The sequence below is a fragment of the Populus alba genome, chromosome 8 (genome assembly GCF_005239225.2).
Source record: "Populus alba chromosome 8, ASM523922v2, whole genome shotgun sequence".
In the NCBI taxonomy this organism is placed as follows: Eukaryota; Viridiplantae; Streptophyta; class Magnoliopsida; order Malpighiales; family Salicaceae; genus Populus; species Populus alba.
Genome location: NC_133291.1, coordinates 19,149,971 through 19,167,580, shown reverse-complemented (window position 1 = coordinate 19,167,580; position 17,610 = coordinate 19,149,971). Strand labels below are relative to the sequence as shown.

At 33.9% G+C, this 17,610-nt stretch overlaps 1 pseudogene; it reads left to right on the top strand.

The window, feature by feature from the left end:
- Positions 1–853: 853 nt before the first annotated feature.
- Positions 854–8,553, top strand: LOC118056993 (uncharacterized; annotated as a pseudogene).
- Positions 8,554–17,610: the final 9,057 nt, after the last annotated feature.

The window sequence follows — 17,610 nt, the reverse complement described above, 5'->3', positions numbered from 1 at the left end:
TTAATATGATGGTGTTCATGCTACAATTTAAGTCATTATAGGTGTTACAGACTTTTTTAAATTCTCTCAAATGCAAGTATGTATTTTCTAGATCGAAGCCATGAAAAGAAGGTAAAAGTTGAATAATATTTGGCTTAAAATTAAAGTGAGATGCATCAGGAGAGAGAACTATACATGAGGGTGCATTTGTTCTTGTAGGATTCATGTGGTCTCTAAGTGTTCTAACTCGGTTATTCTCATTATGAAGCGACTGGTTATCTTCTTTGGCCATATTTTCTGAAAATGATGAGGATACCCTACAAAGTCTACCACTTAATGTACGTGACCAAGCTCTCATGCACGTGTAGGAAGAGAATAAAAGGAAGAAGAAAACAAAAGAAAAAGGAAACAAAAGTTAGATAAAAGAAAAGTGAAAATAAAATAAATATTATAATTTATACAAGAATTTACCTCCCCGGCAACGGCGCCAAAAACTTTACACGATTAAAAGATTGATGTCTTATCCCAAGTGGAGGACTATCAAAGTAATAAATAACCCGGCAAGACCGGGGTCGAAACATAGGGAGGTTAACTATAATAATAATAACAATAACAACAATAACAAGGATGATGGTGATGATGAGTTAATGAGGACTTTGAGATATAAGATTAATGTGAGGATTAAACAATGATAAAAACAAATGTCAAGGATCCACTAATAGTATTAGAGATAAGTAAAGTATAAACTCTTTATAAATTATCAACATGATCATATTAATCATCTTATTTACATAATACCATACTTATAAATTTTATCAGGTATTCATGATGCTAACTTATGTTGACAACAAATCAACTTCCTTTCATAATAACAATGTCAGCCGAAGACTATAAAGGATCAAGTATTTGATGTACCAAGTGTTACACAACACAAATATAGATTAATCATTTAACAAGCAAGGTATGAAGAATTAATAAGATAAAAATGATAAGACATGTTAATAGCAAGTTGTTTAGGATATAAGCATTGAAGTTCATATTGAGTTTATATTATACTTATCCTAACACCATTAGTGAAACGTTTTCACCTTGACATGATAAACTTAGCTAAAAATTATGAAGAAGAAAAACATAAACAACAAATATAAGAACATAAACATGATATAAGTTAACTAAGTACAGTAAAGGAAATGAAAAGCATAAACAAGAGATTAATGAAAGCAAAACTTAAGCATTACAAAAATATAAAGAAAGGGAGCAAGAACATGATCTTGATCTGAAAACTAAGATGCCTAAATAAATGGCAAATACCTCCTTTTATAGGCTAAAATTCAAACCTATTCATTTGGTAATTGATTATTGATGTTGTCGCACATGTACAACGTCGCGGTGATCGTCCACCCTTAAGGAAAAAAAAATGGAATATGAAATTATTCCTGGAAAATGTGAAGAGACAAGGAATTCTTGATATTTAAATGCTTGATATTAACATGTTTTATATTTATTATCTTGCTTACTGTTAATACCTTGCTTGTTAAATGGTTAATCTAGATTTGTGTTGAACAACCCTTGGTACAACAAATTCTTGGCACTTTCATAGCCCAACCGTATAGTATAACCTACACCTGTGCTATGAAAGGAACTTGATTTGTTGTTAACATAAGTTATCACCGTGAATACCTGATAATATTTACAAGTATTGGCATTACTCAAATAAGATAATTAATGTAATCATGTTAACAATTATAATCTGATTGGAACCTCCTTTGTGCGTGGTTTCCAATTGAGTAATAAGAGTTTATACTATACTTTTTTGAAATACCATTAGTGGATCTTCTAACCTTGACATTTGTTTTTATCATTGTTTAATCATTACATTAATCTTCCATCTCAAAGTTCTCACATTAACTTCTTCCTCTTCTTTTTTTATTTTTTATTTTTACTACTACTACTACTACTATTTACATTCTTGTTATATTTTATGTACATTAAGTATGCTCTGTGTTTGATCAAGGATCCTGACATTGTTGGTCTTGCCTTGTTCATTCACATCAGAAATCTATTTATATTATATAATATATCTCTTTGATCTTTTCATAAAATCAGTATATAGGCTGGAAACGTGTGACCCGATCTTTTAGATCATTCTCAGGTATAACAACACCACGTACTGAGTATTATTACTATTACTATTATTGTTATTATTGTTGTTATTGTTGTTGTATTGTTATTTATAGTTTATACAATTAACCTCTCTGTGGTTCGACCCCGGTCTTACCGGGTTATTTATTACTTCGACACTTCTGCACTTGGGAGAAGACATCAAGCTTTTGGTCCTATCAAGTTTTTGGCCAGGGAGGTAAATTCTTGTATAAATTATAATATTTATTTTATATTCTCTTTTCACTTTTCATTTGATCTAACTTTTGTTTCCTTTGTTTTGTTTTGTTTCTTTTTCTTCTCTTTTCTTTTCTTCCTTTTATTCTTTTCTTACACGTGCATGAGAGTTTGGTCACATACATTAAGTGGTCGACTTTGTAGGGTATCTTCTTCATTTTCAGAAAATATGGTCGAAGAAGATAATCAATCGCTTCATAATGAGAATAATTGTATGAGAACACTTAGAGACCATATGAATCCCACAAGAACAAGTGCACCCTCATGCATAGTTTTCCCTCTTGATGCATCTCATTTTAATTTTAAGCCAACCATTATTCAACTTTTACCCTCTTTTCATGGCTTAGACTTAGAAAATCCATACTTGCATTTAAGGGAATTTGAGGAGGTCTGTAATACCTATAATGACTCAAATTGTAGCATGAACACTATTAGATTAAAGCTTTTTCCTTTTTCATTAAGATAAAGCTAAAACATAGCTACAAAATTTGAGACCAGGATCTATTCGTGCTTGGGATGAAATGCAACAACAATTTTTAAAGAAGTTTTTTCCGTCTCACAGAAAAAAACTCTTTCAAAAGATAAATCATCACTTTCACTCAAAAGCCAAGAGAAACATTTTACCAATGTTGGGATAGGTATCGAGACTTGCTTAATACTTGCCCACATCATGGTTTTGAAACATGGAGATTGATTTCACATTTTTATGAAGGTTTAACACCTAGAGATAGGAAAATGATTGAATTGATGTGCAATGGAACTTTCGAAGATAAAGACCCTAATGAAGCAATGGAGTACCTAGACTTGCTAGCCAAAAATGCTCAAAATTAGGACACCACAGGTACTTATGAGGCACCAAGTAAAACTCAACCTTATACATCTAGTGGAGGTATGCACAACCTTAGGGAAGATCATGACCTCAAGCCAAGTTTGCATCTTTAGCTAGAAAAGTTGAAGCACTTGAATTGAAAAAGAGTGGTCAATTAAAATCTATTCAAGACATTGTGTGTCAAATCTATGAAACCAAGGAACACTCAACAAATGATTGTCCAACTTTGCCTTCTTTTAGGGAATGCCTCCATGAACAAGCCCATGCTTTAAATAGTTTCCAAAGGCCCAATCATAACCCATACTCACAATCGTATAACCCTGGTTGGAGAAATCATCCAAATTTTAGTTGGAAGAGTGATAGCAACAATGCTCAAACTTCACAACCACCATTTCAAGCACACCATAATTTCCAAAATTCTCATGGATATGCACCTCCTTATGCTCTACCTCCTAGAAGAAATCTTGAGGAAACATTGCATGCATTCATTGAAAAGCAGGAGACAATCAACACTCAACTTGCTCAAAGCATGATAGATTTTAAAGATGCTCTTGCAAAATTAACATCTGCTCTCAGTTTCCAAGACAAAGGTAACTTTCCATCTCAACCACAGCAAAATCCAAAGGGGCAATACAATGCAAATGCAAGTAGTTCTGGAAGCCAACACATGGATCAAGTCAAATCAGTCATCACTCTTCATAATGGTAAGGTTATTGAAAAACCCACTCTTGAACCTTATGAGAAAGATGAACAGTCTATCTCTGAGGGTAAGGAAGAGGTTGAATCTGAACATTGCAAAGAAAAGGTTGATTCCCCGCCAGCACTTCCATTTCCTCATGCCATGACCAAACAAAGGAAAGTCAATCACAACTTTGAAATCTTTGAAACTTTCAAACAGGTAAGGATCAATATACCTTTGTTGGATGCTATTAAACAGGTTCCTTCCTATGCTAAATTTTTGATAGATCTGTGCACTATGAAGAGAAAACTGATTGTGAAAAAGAAAGCCTTTTTAGCCAAATAAGTAAGTGCCATTCTTCAGAACAATAATGCTTTGAAATATAAAGACCCTGGTTGTCCTAGAATTTCATGCTTTATTAGAGAACATAAAATTGAAAGAGCCTTACTTGATCTTGGAGCTAGTGTGAATTTACTTCCATATTCAGTCTTTCAAAGTCTCAATCTAGGTGAGTTAAAACCAACCTCTGTAACTCTTTTACTTGCTAATAGATCTGTAAAAGTGCCTAGAGGAATAGTTGAGGATGTGTTAGTACAAGTTGATAAATTCATTTACCCTGTAGATTTTGTTGTCTTGGATACACAACCTGTTGAAGCATGTAATTCAATTCCTGTCATTTTAGGACGTCCATTTCTTGCCACTTCTAATGCATTGATTAATTGTAGGAATGGACTGATGAAGCTATCATTTGAAAACATGACATTGGAGATGAATATTTTCAACATTTACAAGCAACCTAGAGATGATAATGATTTACAGGAAGTGGACTTTATTGAAAAATTAGTTCATGATCAATTTCAAACCAGTTCTAGTGAAACTGAGATTGATGAATCTGATGATTTGCAAATGGTTTACTTTCAGGAAGAATCAAAGGCATGTAATTGGAGACCACAAATTGAAGAATTGCCACCACGATCAATTGAGCCCATACCTTCAAGTGTTCAACCACCAAAACCTGAATTGAAGCCGTTACCATTTAATCTCAAATACTCATTTTTGGGAGAAAATAAAAATTTTTCGGTAATAATCTCTTTCAAACTTAATGCACATCAAGAAGGTAAGTTATTACAGACTCTGAAAATGCACAAAAATGCATTAGGATGGACCATAGCTGACATAAAAGGAATTAGCCTTTTGATTTGCACACACAGGATTTATTTGGAGGAAAATGCTAAACCCTTTAGAGAAATGCAATGAAGGCTTAATCCTAATATGAAAGAAGTAGTGAAAAATGAAGTCATTAAGCTTCTAGATAATGGAATCATTTATCCTATTTCTGACAGCAAATGGGTAAGTCCTACCCAAGTTGTACCCAAAAAGTCTGGAGTCACTGTGATAACAAATGAGAAAAATGAGTTAATTCCAACGAGGACTATTACTGGTTGGCGCATGTGCATTGACTATAGGAAACTTAATTCAATGACTAGAAAAGATCATTTCCCTTTACCTTTCATGGATCAAATCCTAGAAAGAGTTGTAGGTCATGAATTTTATTGTTTCCTGGATGGCTATTCAGGTTACAATCAAATTGAAATTGCATTGGAAGATCAAGAGAAGACTACTTTCACATGTCCATTTGGTACTTTTGCATATCGAAGGATGCCTTTTGGATTATGTAATGCACCATCCACATTTCAAAGATGCATGCTTAGCATATTCAGTGATATGGTTGAACGTTTTCTTGAGATTTTTATGGATGATTTTTCTATTTTTGGTGATTCATTTGATGATTGTTTGACTAACTTAGAAAAGGTTTTGAGCAGGTGTGAAGAGAAGAATCTTGTACTAAATTGGGAAAAATGTCACTTTATGGTAACAAACGACATTGTACTTGGTCACATTGTTTCATCGAAAGGAATTGAGGTTGATAAATCTAAAATCGAGTTAATTGCCAACTTACCAACACCAAAATCTGTTAAAGATTTTAGATCATTCTTAGGACATGCTGGTTTTTATAGAAGGTTCATCAAAGATTTTAGTGTAATATCTAAGCCCTTGAGTAACCTTCTAACAAAGGATAATATTTTTGAATGAACTGAACATTGTGAAGAAGCCTTTGTTAAACTTAAAAACTTGCTTACTTCTGCTCCTATTATTCAACCTCCTAATTGGTCATTACCTTTTGAAATAATGTGTGACGCTAGTGATTATGCCGTGGGTGCTGTGTTGGGACAAAAAAAAGATAAGAAACCTTATGTGATTTACTATGCAAGTAAAACTTTAAATAGTGCTCAAATGAATTACACCACCACTGAAAAAGAATTACTTGCAGTAGTATTTGCATGTGATAAATTCAGGTCTTATCTTGTTGGCTCACCTGTTGTTATTTTTAGTGATCATACAGCATTGAAATATCTTCTTTCTAAGAAAGATTCTAAGGCTAGATTGGTGCGGTGGATTTTGTTACTTCAAGAATTTGATATCATAATCAAAGACAAGAAAGGCACCAAAAATGTTGTTGCAGATCATTTGTCAAGATTGACAACAGATTCGAAATCTGACATCACACCAATCGATGACTACTTTCCCGATGAATCTTTACTTTTCATTTCTACGATGCCTTGGTTTGCTAATATTGTTAATTTTCTTGTTTCAGGACAATTGCCAGCTCATTGGAGTACCCAAGATAAAAGAAAGTTCTTGAACGAAGTGAAGAACTTTTATTGGAATGACCCTTATTTATTCAAATATTGTCCTAATCAAATATTTCTAAGATTCATTCCTGACAATGAGGTAAGTAGTATTATTAAATTTTGTCATTCTGAGGCATGTGGGGGTCATTTCTCGTAAAAAAAGACAACTGTAAAAATCTTACAAAGTGGATTTTACTGGCCCACCATGTTCTAGGACTCACATGCATTCTGCAAGACTTGTGAAAATTGTCAAAAATTAGGATCTATTTCAAAACGTCATATGATGCCTTTAAATCCTATTCTTGTCATTGAGATCTTTGACTGTTGGGTTATAGATTTCATGGGTTCATTTCCTCCATTTGGTTTCGTGTACATATTAGTCGCATTAGATTATGTTTCAAAATGAATAGAGGCAATTCCAAGTCGAAAAAATGATCATAAAACAGTGATAAAGTTTTTGAAAGATAATATTTTGAGTCGATTTGGAATTCCTCAAGCCATGATAAGTGATAGTGGAACACATTTTTGTAACAAGCCATTTGATTCTTTAATGAAGAAATATGAAATCACACACAAAGTTGCCACCCCTTATCACCCTTAGACAAGTGGACAAGTAAAGCTTGCTAATAGGGAGATCAAACAAATCTTGGAGAAAACAGTGACCCCTAATAGAAAAGACTGGTCTTTAAGACTTAATGATGCACTTTGGGCTTATCAAACTGCTTATAAAACATCATTAGGTATGTCACCTTATAGACTAGTCTATGGAAAACCTTGTCACTTGCCTGTGGAAATTGAACATAAAGCTTATTGGTCTATTAAAGCTTTCAATTCAAACCTTGATGATGCTAGTTAGCTGTGAAAATTGCAAATAAATGAGCTTGAGGAAATAAGAAATGATGCATATGACAATTCAAGAATTCATAAAGCAAGACTCAAAGACTTTCATGACAAGAAAATACTTAGAAAAACATTCAATATTGGTAAAAAAGTCTTGCTTTATAATTCTCGACTCCATTTATTTCTTGGAAAACTAAGATCAAGATGGAGCGGTCTTTTTATTGTGAAACATGTGTATCCATATAGGGCTTGTGATATCGAGAATCCAAAGAATGACAATGTTTTCAAGGTAAATGGGCATCGTTTGAAAGTTTATTTGGACAATTTTTGAATTGAACATGACTCTATTCAATTGAGTGATCCTGTATATAAAGATTGATTCTTTTTCTCACATTGTTTTGTGTTTTGTTTTGGTGTATCTTTTATTTTGCTAGTCTCTCTCTCATCTCGGTCAAATGGCGGATAACGGTACTCCGTGACTTAAATCGGTTCTTTTAGTTTCCCAAATAACTGATATCTGTATATATTTGTACAATTCTCTGCTCTTTCTCCCTTCTTTGAATCTTTTCCCCAATTCTTGTTTGAAAATAGACACCACTCTTGAAAAGTTGAAAAAGTATTTTCCCGCTTTGCCTCCAAATATGATTACAAAAATTTACCATGCTAAGTGTGCAAGATTGAGGTTGTTAATGAATCATGGAATTCCTGAAGATATTCGATGGCTAATTGAAGCAAAGGTCTAATTATCAGGTGAGTCCTCCAATTCTTTCATTTCACACATGCCTGGAACAGGTAAAAGCAGTTTTGCGAAGAAACATCGTGCAAAACGATTGAAAGTCTGTCACAAATATGCCAGATGGACTTGTAATGCGACATGTCGTTCTTTAGGAATGGTATCTGTAAATCGTGAAGATAAAATACAATTCATTAAGGATGGCCTGAGTAAGGGGTCTTTAGATAATCTTTTGTTGACCCTTGAGATGCATCCTAGTGGAGATGTGCATCGTGTAATTCATGATTTATGGCCACAATTCCATAAAGAACATGCTTGACTTAGTCTTGGGAATCTGACTAAACAAGACCTTGTTTGCCAGTTTCTAAGAAAACTAGATGGGAAGCCTATCCTTGACCCATAGAGGGCGTTTAAGCCGTTCTTGGGTGTAAAACTAATGGAAGATGTGAGCCACAATCACAACTACATGTACATACATGCTTTGTCAAAATAAATAAATAAAGAGAGAGTGTGTGAGACAACAACTGGCTTACATATAGGTGGTATGATTGCATTTTCAATTTCTCATCTATAAATTCTTCTCTTCCTTCCCTTCATTTCTACTCAACCCATACATTCATCAAATATAGAAGTGTGTAGAAATGGCAGGTTCCTCAAGTCATTACATAAGAAATATTTGTGTTTTCGGTGGATCCAGTCCTTGGAAAGAAAAAGAGTTTTTAGAATCAGCAAATCATCTTGGTCGTGTACTAGCTGAGAGAAAGATTCATTTAGTGTATGGGGGAGGCACTTTGGGTTAATGAGAGGTGTGTCAATGGCTGCATTTTTAGGAAGCAATCAAGTTTTGAGGGTTGTCCCTAAAGCTTTAGCAAATGGGGACATCATTAGAAAAACAATTGGAGAGGAACTACAGGTCCCCACAATGTCTGACCGACTGAATACCATGTTTAACCATGTTGATGCCTTCATTGCCTTACCAGGTGGTTTGGGCATATTGGAAGAGATCTTTCATATTTCATCTTGGGCCCAACTGAATATTCACCATAAACCTATAGGTTTGTTAAATGTTAATGGTTTTTATGATAAATTGTTGTCTTTCCTTGATCAAGCTGTGGAACAGGAATTTCTAACATCTTCAGCACAACAAATCATAATCTCTGCTGCTACTGTTGAACAATTGATTGACCAACTACAAACTTTCATCCCTGTCATTGATCCCTGCATGAGTCGCCTAAATTGGTCAAGTAAGAAAAGCCGTAAAAAGCTTAGATTAGATTTGAGCCTTCATTTGTGAAACCTTGTGTCTTTTGGTTTTATTAATAGCATATTGTTTTGTTTTGTTACTTCTTATATTTGTTTAAGTGTGTTTCAGGTTTGTCATTTTTGCTGTTTCAGGTGATGTCTTCTATACTCTATCTTTCTACCTTAAGACATTGAGGACAATGTCTCGTTTTGGTTGGGGGGAGAGGGTAGTAGTTGACATTAAAAAAAAAAAACTAACTTACTAACTGTTTTTGCTATTATTAAAACCATTTGACAAAATTGTTATTAGGATGGCAGAGTAAAGAGTCAGTTTTATTAACTCTTGAGACGCATCTTAGTAAGTATCCTTATTAGGATGGCAGAGTAAGGAGGAAATTTTATTGACTCTTGAGATGCATCTTAGTAAGTAGTAAGTATCATTACCAAGGTCTATCATAATACCTCTTGAAATATTCAGGTTTACAAACTGTCACATTGTTATCTCTTGATCCTGCTCATATACTCATTTAACAAGTATTCTTAAACCTTCATTTTCTCACACACACTTTAACATATGATTGTGGGTTGCACATTGGATTATTACATTAATTATGTTCTTTTGTTGAAGGTAACAACTAAAGGAAAGGGATAGTATATAAATTGCAAAAAACAAAATTGATAATATTGATGATAATAAAAACATAGATAAGTTTGGTTTCGTAGCCTCCCTAACCTAAGCAATTAAGCCCGAAGGGGTGTTTTAACACCTAATACCCTAAAGTCAACTGACTTGGGAGCTATTGGCCTAAAGCTTGTTACATGGGTTATGGAGAAAAGCTTAAGGGAATTAAACATTGCACTATCTACGTATCAGTATCTGCAACCCGAGTTGCTAAGCTCGTAGGGGTGTCTCAACACCTAATGCCCTAAGACCAACTAGTCTGGGAGTCATTAGCCTTGAACTCGTTACATGGGTTAAAGATACATTGTGTTTTAAGTTATATGTGTATATATAATAATAAATAAATAAAAAAGAAAAAGAAAATAATAATAATAATCCCAACCCAAGGAAGTTAACCTTAAACATTTGAACATAATATTGTTTTCTTCCAACAAAAGCCCCATTATCTATGTTTTCATACATTGAGCATATAAAAAGAAGGTTTATTAATATCTTGTTTAAGAAATACGAAGCAGGAATATAAAATTATAGCAACAATGAGAGTTTGTTTATCTGGATAGATTAATGGAAGTTGAATGATGAATGCCTTGCTTTGTGGAACTTGCAAATTTTTTTTCTATTTTAACGCTTTGATTACTAGGGACTAGTAATAAGCTAGTTGGGGGGGTGTGATTAGTACTTAAAAGTGCATGTCTATCAAGGTTTTATATCATTATTTTTGCACTTGAAGTATCAATAACTCCTTAATTAAAGCATGTTTTATAATAACAAGTCTGATACTATAAAATGCCTTAATATATGGTAAATGTTCATCTTAAATGCAGGCATATCACATAAATCAAAGGATTGATTAATGAATTCAACTACTGAAATTTGTGAAGATAAAGAGAGGGTGAAGCTTAGAAAAGAGATTTTGGTGTAGTCCAAACTGGAACACTGTTTGGTAATTGGGTCATATCTAGAGTTCTAGATGTCCAAATGATCTCAAATTTTTACAAAGATTTGGTAAGACATAGGTCTACAACTTTCATGTGGACACCAAGATCTAAGAAGGCCGTTTTCAAGTCCAAATTATAGCAACAACGGAGAAGTCTGAATCTGCAGCCCAGACACTATTCAGTGTTCAACCCATATCTTGAGTTCTAGAAGTCCAAATGATCTCAATTTTTTTTTCCTGGAAAGCTAAGAGAATTTCCTAGAACTTTCATCAGTACATATGGTTCCAGTTCTGATGTTAGCAATGACGTTTTATTCAGAAAAGAAGATAAGGATTTTCACCAAGTCAAGATGTGGCCACCCACTCAACAATTATTCATCAAATCAATAGTTCCAAATTTTGGCCTATAAAAGGAGGCATTTGCCATGCATTTAGGCATCTTGGTGTTCAGATCAAGATCATGCTCTTGCTCTCTTTCTTTGTATTTTGTAATGTTTAAGTTTTATTTGATGTTATATTAATTTCTTGTTTATGCTTTTCATTTCCTTTCCTTTATTTGTATAAATATGTTCTTATCTTATTTATTTATGTTTCTTTCTTTCATTATGTTTAGCTAAATCTATTATGTCAAGGTGAAAAGGTTACACTAATGGTCTAAGAATAAGTATAGTATAAACTCAACATGGACTTTAATGCTTGATATTAACATGTTTTATATTTATTATCTTGCTTACTCTTAATACCTTGCTTGTTAAATGGTTAATCTAGATTTATGTTGAACAACCCTTGGTACAACAAATTCTTGGCACTTTCATAGCCTAATCATATGGTATAACCTATACTTGTGCTATGAAAGGAACTTGATTTGTTGTTAACATAAGTTATCACCATGAATACCTGATAATATTTACAAGTATTGGCATTACTCGAATAAGATAATTAATGTAATCATGTTAACAATTATAATCTGATTGGAAAGTTCTTTGTGCGTGGTTTCCAGTTGAGTAATAAGAGTTTATACTATATTTGTTTGAAATACCATTAGTGGATCCTCTAACCTTGACATTTGTTTTTATCATTGTTTAATCCTTACATTAATCTTCCATCTCAAAGTTCTCATTAACTTCTTCCTCTTCTTCTTTTTTTTTTTAATTTTTTATTACTACTACTACTACTACTACTACTGTTATTATTATTTACATTCTTGTTATATTTTATGTACATTAAGTATGCTCTGTGTTTGATCAAGGATCCTGACATTGTTGGTCTTGCCTTGTTCATTTCGCATTAGAAAATCTGTTTATATTATATAATATATCTCTTTTGATATTTTCATAAAATCAGTATATAGGCTGGAAACGTGTGACCCAATCTTTTAGATCATTCTCAGGTATAATAACGCCACGTACTGAGTATTATTACTATTACTATTATTGTTATTATTGTTGTTATTGTTGTTGTATTGTTATTTATAGTTTATACAATTAACCTCTCTGTGGTTCGACCCCGGTCTTGCCGGGTTATTTATTACTTCGACACTCCTGCACTTGGGAGAAGACATCAAGCTTTTGGTCCTATCAACTAAGAATTTCTGTAGTAAGTTTACGTATTCGTATTAATCTAGTGATTAAAATGATTACATGGTGTGATTGTAATATGTGGAACACTTGAATATGAACTTGTGTATGCTTGGAATATGCATGGTGACGAGTTGGGTGATTATTGAATACGAATGTACTGATTTGTGGTCATTGATGTTTTAGGTGGTGTGACTGGGATCGGACCTTTATTAGGACAAGGACACCCCACGGGTGGAATAGGTAGGTGGTTTCCACCTTTTTCTCGTATGATGTTAATGTTTTGAAATGATTTACTTATGGATGATATATTATTGAATCCTTGATGAGTTATGAAACAATGATGAAATGTTTGATGGAATTCTTGATGAATGTTGAAATGACTATGAAATGTTGATCGAGTTCTCGATGAATGTTGAAAAGATGATAAAAATGTTAATGTTCTGAAATGATTGGTTTAAGGAGGATATATTATTGCGTTGGGATGAATATTAAACTGACTATAAGATGTTAATTAAGCTGTTATGAAATTAGGTTGCTGACAAATGTCAAATCGATTATGAACGTTGATTGTGATTGATGATTAGCTTTGGCTAATGCATCCGAGATGGATGATTGGGTTGTGATTGTTGATTAGCTTCCGTTAATAGCACCTGAGATGGATAACCAGGTTGTGCTTGATGATGAGCTTCAACTAATGGCATCCCAGATGGATGATTGAGTTGTGATTGTTGATTAGCTTTGGCTAATGACATCCAAGATGGATGATCGGGTTGTGCTTCTTGATTAGCTTCGGCTGATGGCATCTGAGATGGATGACCGGTGTCACACATGCCCGTGCGATGTCTGTTGGTGATTTTCTCTCATTTGGTTTGATTTAGGAGTCACCACCTAGTATTTCATTGAGGGGTTATTAGGAAGCTTGAGTGTATTGGTCTCGTTAGAAATTCACGGGTAAGAGACTGGTTATGGCTAGGGAAGGTGTTAACACCCCTAGCGTACCCTACCTCAGCTAAGCTGCTTCGTGATTTGATGTGATAAAGAAGTCATAAATATTGTCTTTTCATTGGATATTAGAAATGCGAGTTACATATAAGTTCATAATTCTTTATCGTGAACAAATCAAAACATTAAATTCTTCTTTATTCTTTGCAATTTTATCATAAAAAAATCATAAAAATAAATACAAACACACACATTCATTTTTATTATTTTTTCTTTTTTTTACATCGACATTTATAGGCTACAAATTATAAAAATTCAAAACTAAAAAAAAAATACATTAAACAATTTAAAATTTACAAAATAAACCCCTTAAAATTCATAGCAGTGCTGGGAAGACTTCTAGATCTTTAGGAACAATGGCGACACTTCTTCTCCATGCGTCGCCACCACTGGTGGCTTTTATACCCACGCGCCGCCACAGTTAATGACCTAAAACGAGTGGATCTGGCTGGCTTTCTTCTTCTCTTCCCTTTCTCATTGGTGGTCGCACTACAAAATACCTAAAAAAATGCAACAAGCAATCTGTTTTAATCTTATTTCACTATTTCAGATCTGCCTCTCTCCCTTCTCTTTTAGATCTATTTCATTGCAGATCTATCTTTCTCTAGGTTTCTTCTTCTTCTCCTCCGCTTTAGGTGGCTGACGGCTCCTAGGAGTAATGGTTGAGAGGGGGGTGTCGCTGCTGGGCTAGCTTTGGGTTGCTGTTTTGGCCGTTTCTATTGAGGAGACCGAAGAAGAAGATGCTGTCGAGGAGGAGGGTTTGGTGTTGTTGGATTTGCGGGTGCTGCTGGAGGGAGAAGGTGGACAGATCTGAGTTTGTGGGCGCTGTTGTGCTCAAGCTATTACTAGAGGCTCTGATTCAATCTTGGCGAGCTGTCCTATTGGCGGTGAAGGAGATCGGTTGCTGCTGTGGTGTGGTATATTCATTAGTTCAGAGAGGGAGACCAATGGGTCGAGAGGGACGATGGAGAGGCTAGGAGAGGGAAGGTCTAGTGAGGGGAAATGGAAAAGTGAGGGGGGCTGCTGGCTGGCTTCTGGTTTTTTCTTTTACAAAGGTGGGGGGCCGCCAATTTTGGTTTTGCCAAGGGAAGGGAGTAAGTCTAGTTTGTCTTTGGCAAAGAGAGAGGGGTGGCTGAGGGATGGAATGGGGACCAACGGGAAAAGGGAGAAGAAAGGAGCTCAAATGGCAGGGGGTCCCTGGCTCTCTAGTTCTAGGAGAGCAAAAAAAAACCAAGGACCCCCGGGGGGACGGCGACCTCTGTTGCAGGAGAAAAAAAAAAAGAAAGGGTTAAGTTTTTGCTATGGTTTATTTTTGTGTTCCCCCTAAATGTGCAGTACCCCCTCTCAAACCGGTTTTTTTCTTCTCTATTTATAGAGAAAAAATCATTTTTTTTCAAATGCTTAGTAAAACATCTATATTTGATTTTTTTTTAAATGAGCAATATCCATGTCACCTAAATGAGGAAAATCAGTGATTTTAAAAATAATGCGTTAAAAGTCAAATGCGTTCAAAAGACCTTTGAAAATTTAAATTCTTTTGAGACAACGCTGAAAATGTTAAAAACGATGCAAATATATCAAGAACATATATTTTGTAACACCTTCAAATTATAATGTCATGATTTTTCGCCCAAAGGTTTTACATATTTGTTGGGTTTTCATTATTTTTTGCTATTTTTTGATTTTTTGAAAACTAAAAAAAAAAATTGGTCAAAAATTAGGTAGCAACAACCAGGTTGTGATTGTTGATTAGCTTCAGCTTATGGAATCCAAGATGGATGACCGGTTTGCACTTGATGATTAGCTTCGATTAATGACATTCAAGATGGATGACTGGGTTGTGGTTAATGGTTAGTTTTGGTAAATGACATCCTACATGGATGGCCGGGTTGATTATGACGATTGACTTTGGTTAATGGTATCCGTAAGAGATGACGAGTTTGACTTTTATGATTTGTTTTGGTTAACGACATTTGAAACGGATGATCGAGTTTAGATATTGCGATTAACTACGGTTAAAAGCATCCAAGGTGGATGGCCGGGTTAAGGTGAAGTAATTAAACCCGATTGAAGATTAAACTTTGGCTCCACCACTCCTATGGAGAGGTTGGAGCATATGAATGAGGATAATACATCTAGCGTAATAATAAGAATTGTACAATGTATATGAGAAATGATGAAAGAATATACTCACCTTCAGTTGATAATGAAAAGTATCAATAACGTTCTTTTAGTTGTTATTATTATGTTTAGATTATTTACAATTCTTGTATCCATGTTGTTTTTGTAATAGGGACATCACACAATCAAGGTGTGTAGGAAAACCATTCCACGGGTTCACATATTTTGAAAGGTGCTATGTAATAGTATGTTTTCGGTGTTATGTTGAATATTTGTCATTTGACACTTTTGTAAGGACTTGTAATGAAAACTATAATGGAACATGGATGTGGATGTGCTAACATGTACATACGATGTCATGAATATATTTATTTGGTACTCTCTTCTATGAGGATGTTGTATTGTGAATTCATATGAGGATCAGGAAAAAAAGTACTAGTTATGTAAAATATCATTCAGCACTCATGTATAAACTCGTGTAGATAACGAGACTAGAACAAGAATGCAAACTCATGAGTATGTCAATATAATATAATGTAAATGTAGGAATATGAAAATATAATATTATGGGCACATGTATTGAGTATCTATCTCACCAGAATGTTAATTTACAAAAACTATATCCATTTGATGTCATGATAAGGAAGGGAACCTAATTACTAATTCGCGGAATATCACAATGAGAAGTATCAAGAACTTAAATAAATAAATAATAATAATAAAAAAAATTTCCACCGATTTTGGCTTTAAAAAAGCCGGGCTGTTACATAAACTGCCTATAAGGATACCTTACCTAGATTGGAGATCCCAAGAACTCGGTTCAAAGGGAAGAACGAATCATAAAGAGGAAGTTGATTGACATGTGCTAAATTAAAATTTTTCATCCTTATGGTGCAAGTACATGTATCCTGTGGTGTGATGAAATAGAGGTTAATTTTTACACTTAAAACTTTTAAAGTGGTCTATAGTTCTTGTTGAATAGGATGTCATAGTCATGGGAGCATCCTTTAATAGTGTTAGCCTAAAGGTTTTTTTTTTATCAATTAATTATATTTTAATCATAACAAAATATTATTGAATTTAAAATTTTATGTTCAAGTGTTTTTGAGTTTTTAGAAGTTTTCAGAAGAATAAAGTCTTAAATTAATGTAGTTGAAGTATACAAAAAGATTAGCCATGAAAAATGATATAAAAGATGGAAGACACTATAGTAGCTCTGTAGTGTAGCAATAGGGTTATTGTAGCAAAACAGCATTGTAGCAATCCAGTACAATGCAACGGTCAGATCACTATGTGGCACTGTATCTAACAGTCAAATAACTATGTGACGATCAAATAATTATAGCAGTATTTGTAGCTAATGGTCAAATTACTGTAGCTAACAACTATTTTCTCCAAAATGGCTATAAATAGGTCATTTGAGAAGGAGAATTGATAGAAGCAAGTATTAGAGCAATTTGAGAGCTTAATTAGTGTATTTATTCTGAAAAGAGCTTGTCTATGAGCTAAATTTGTATATCTAGCTTGTAAGAAGCTTGAGTGATCAATTATTGTGAAACTGAACTGAAAGTGACAACAAAAACACTTAGGCAATTTGGTGAGGTTTGATCCTAAGCCTTGAAAAAGGATTGGGTTTCAATCTTGAACCCGTGAAAAGATTAGCAAAATGGTTTCTCTTGAGCCTAGAAAAAAAAATCCTTTTCATACATTACCATAATCATTTTTTTCATTTTTTGTAAAGAATTCTACCAAAATTTTGATAGAGTTTTCTTTGTGTATAGGATGTCCCAAGTTATCGACTACTTTTAATTTACCCATTCAATCCATAACAACAAGGTCCCACAATTCCGTACTTTATTTCCATCATCAATACTCAACACCTTATATAATCTATCC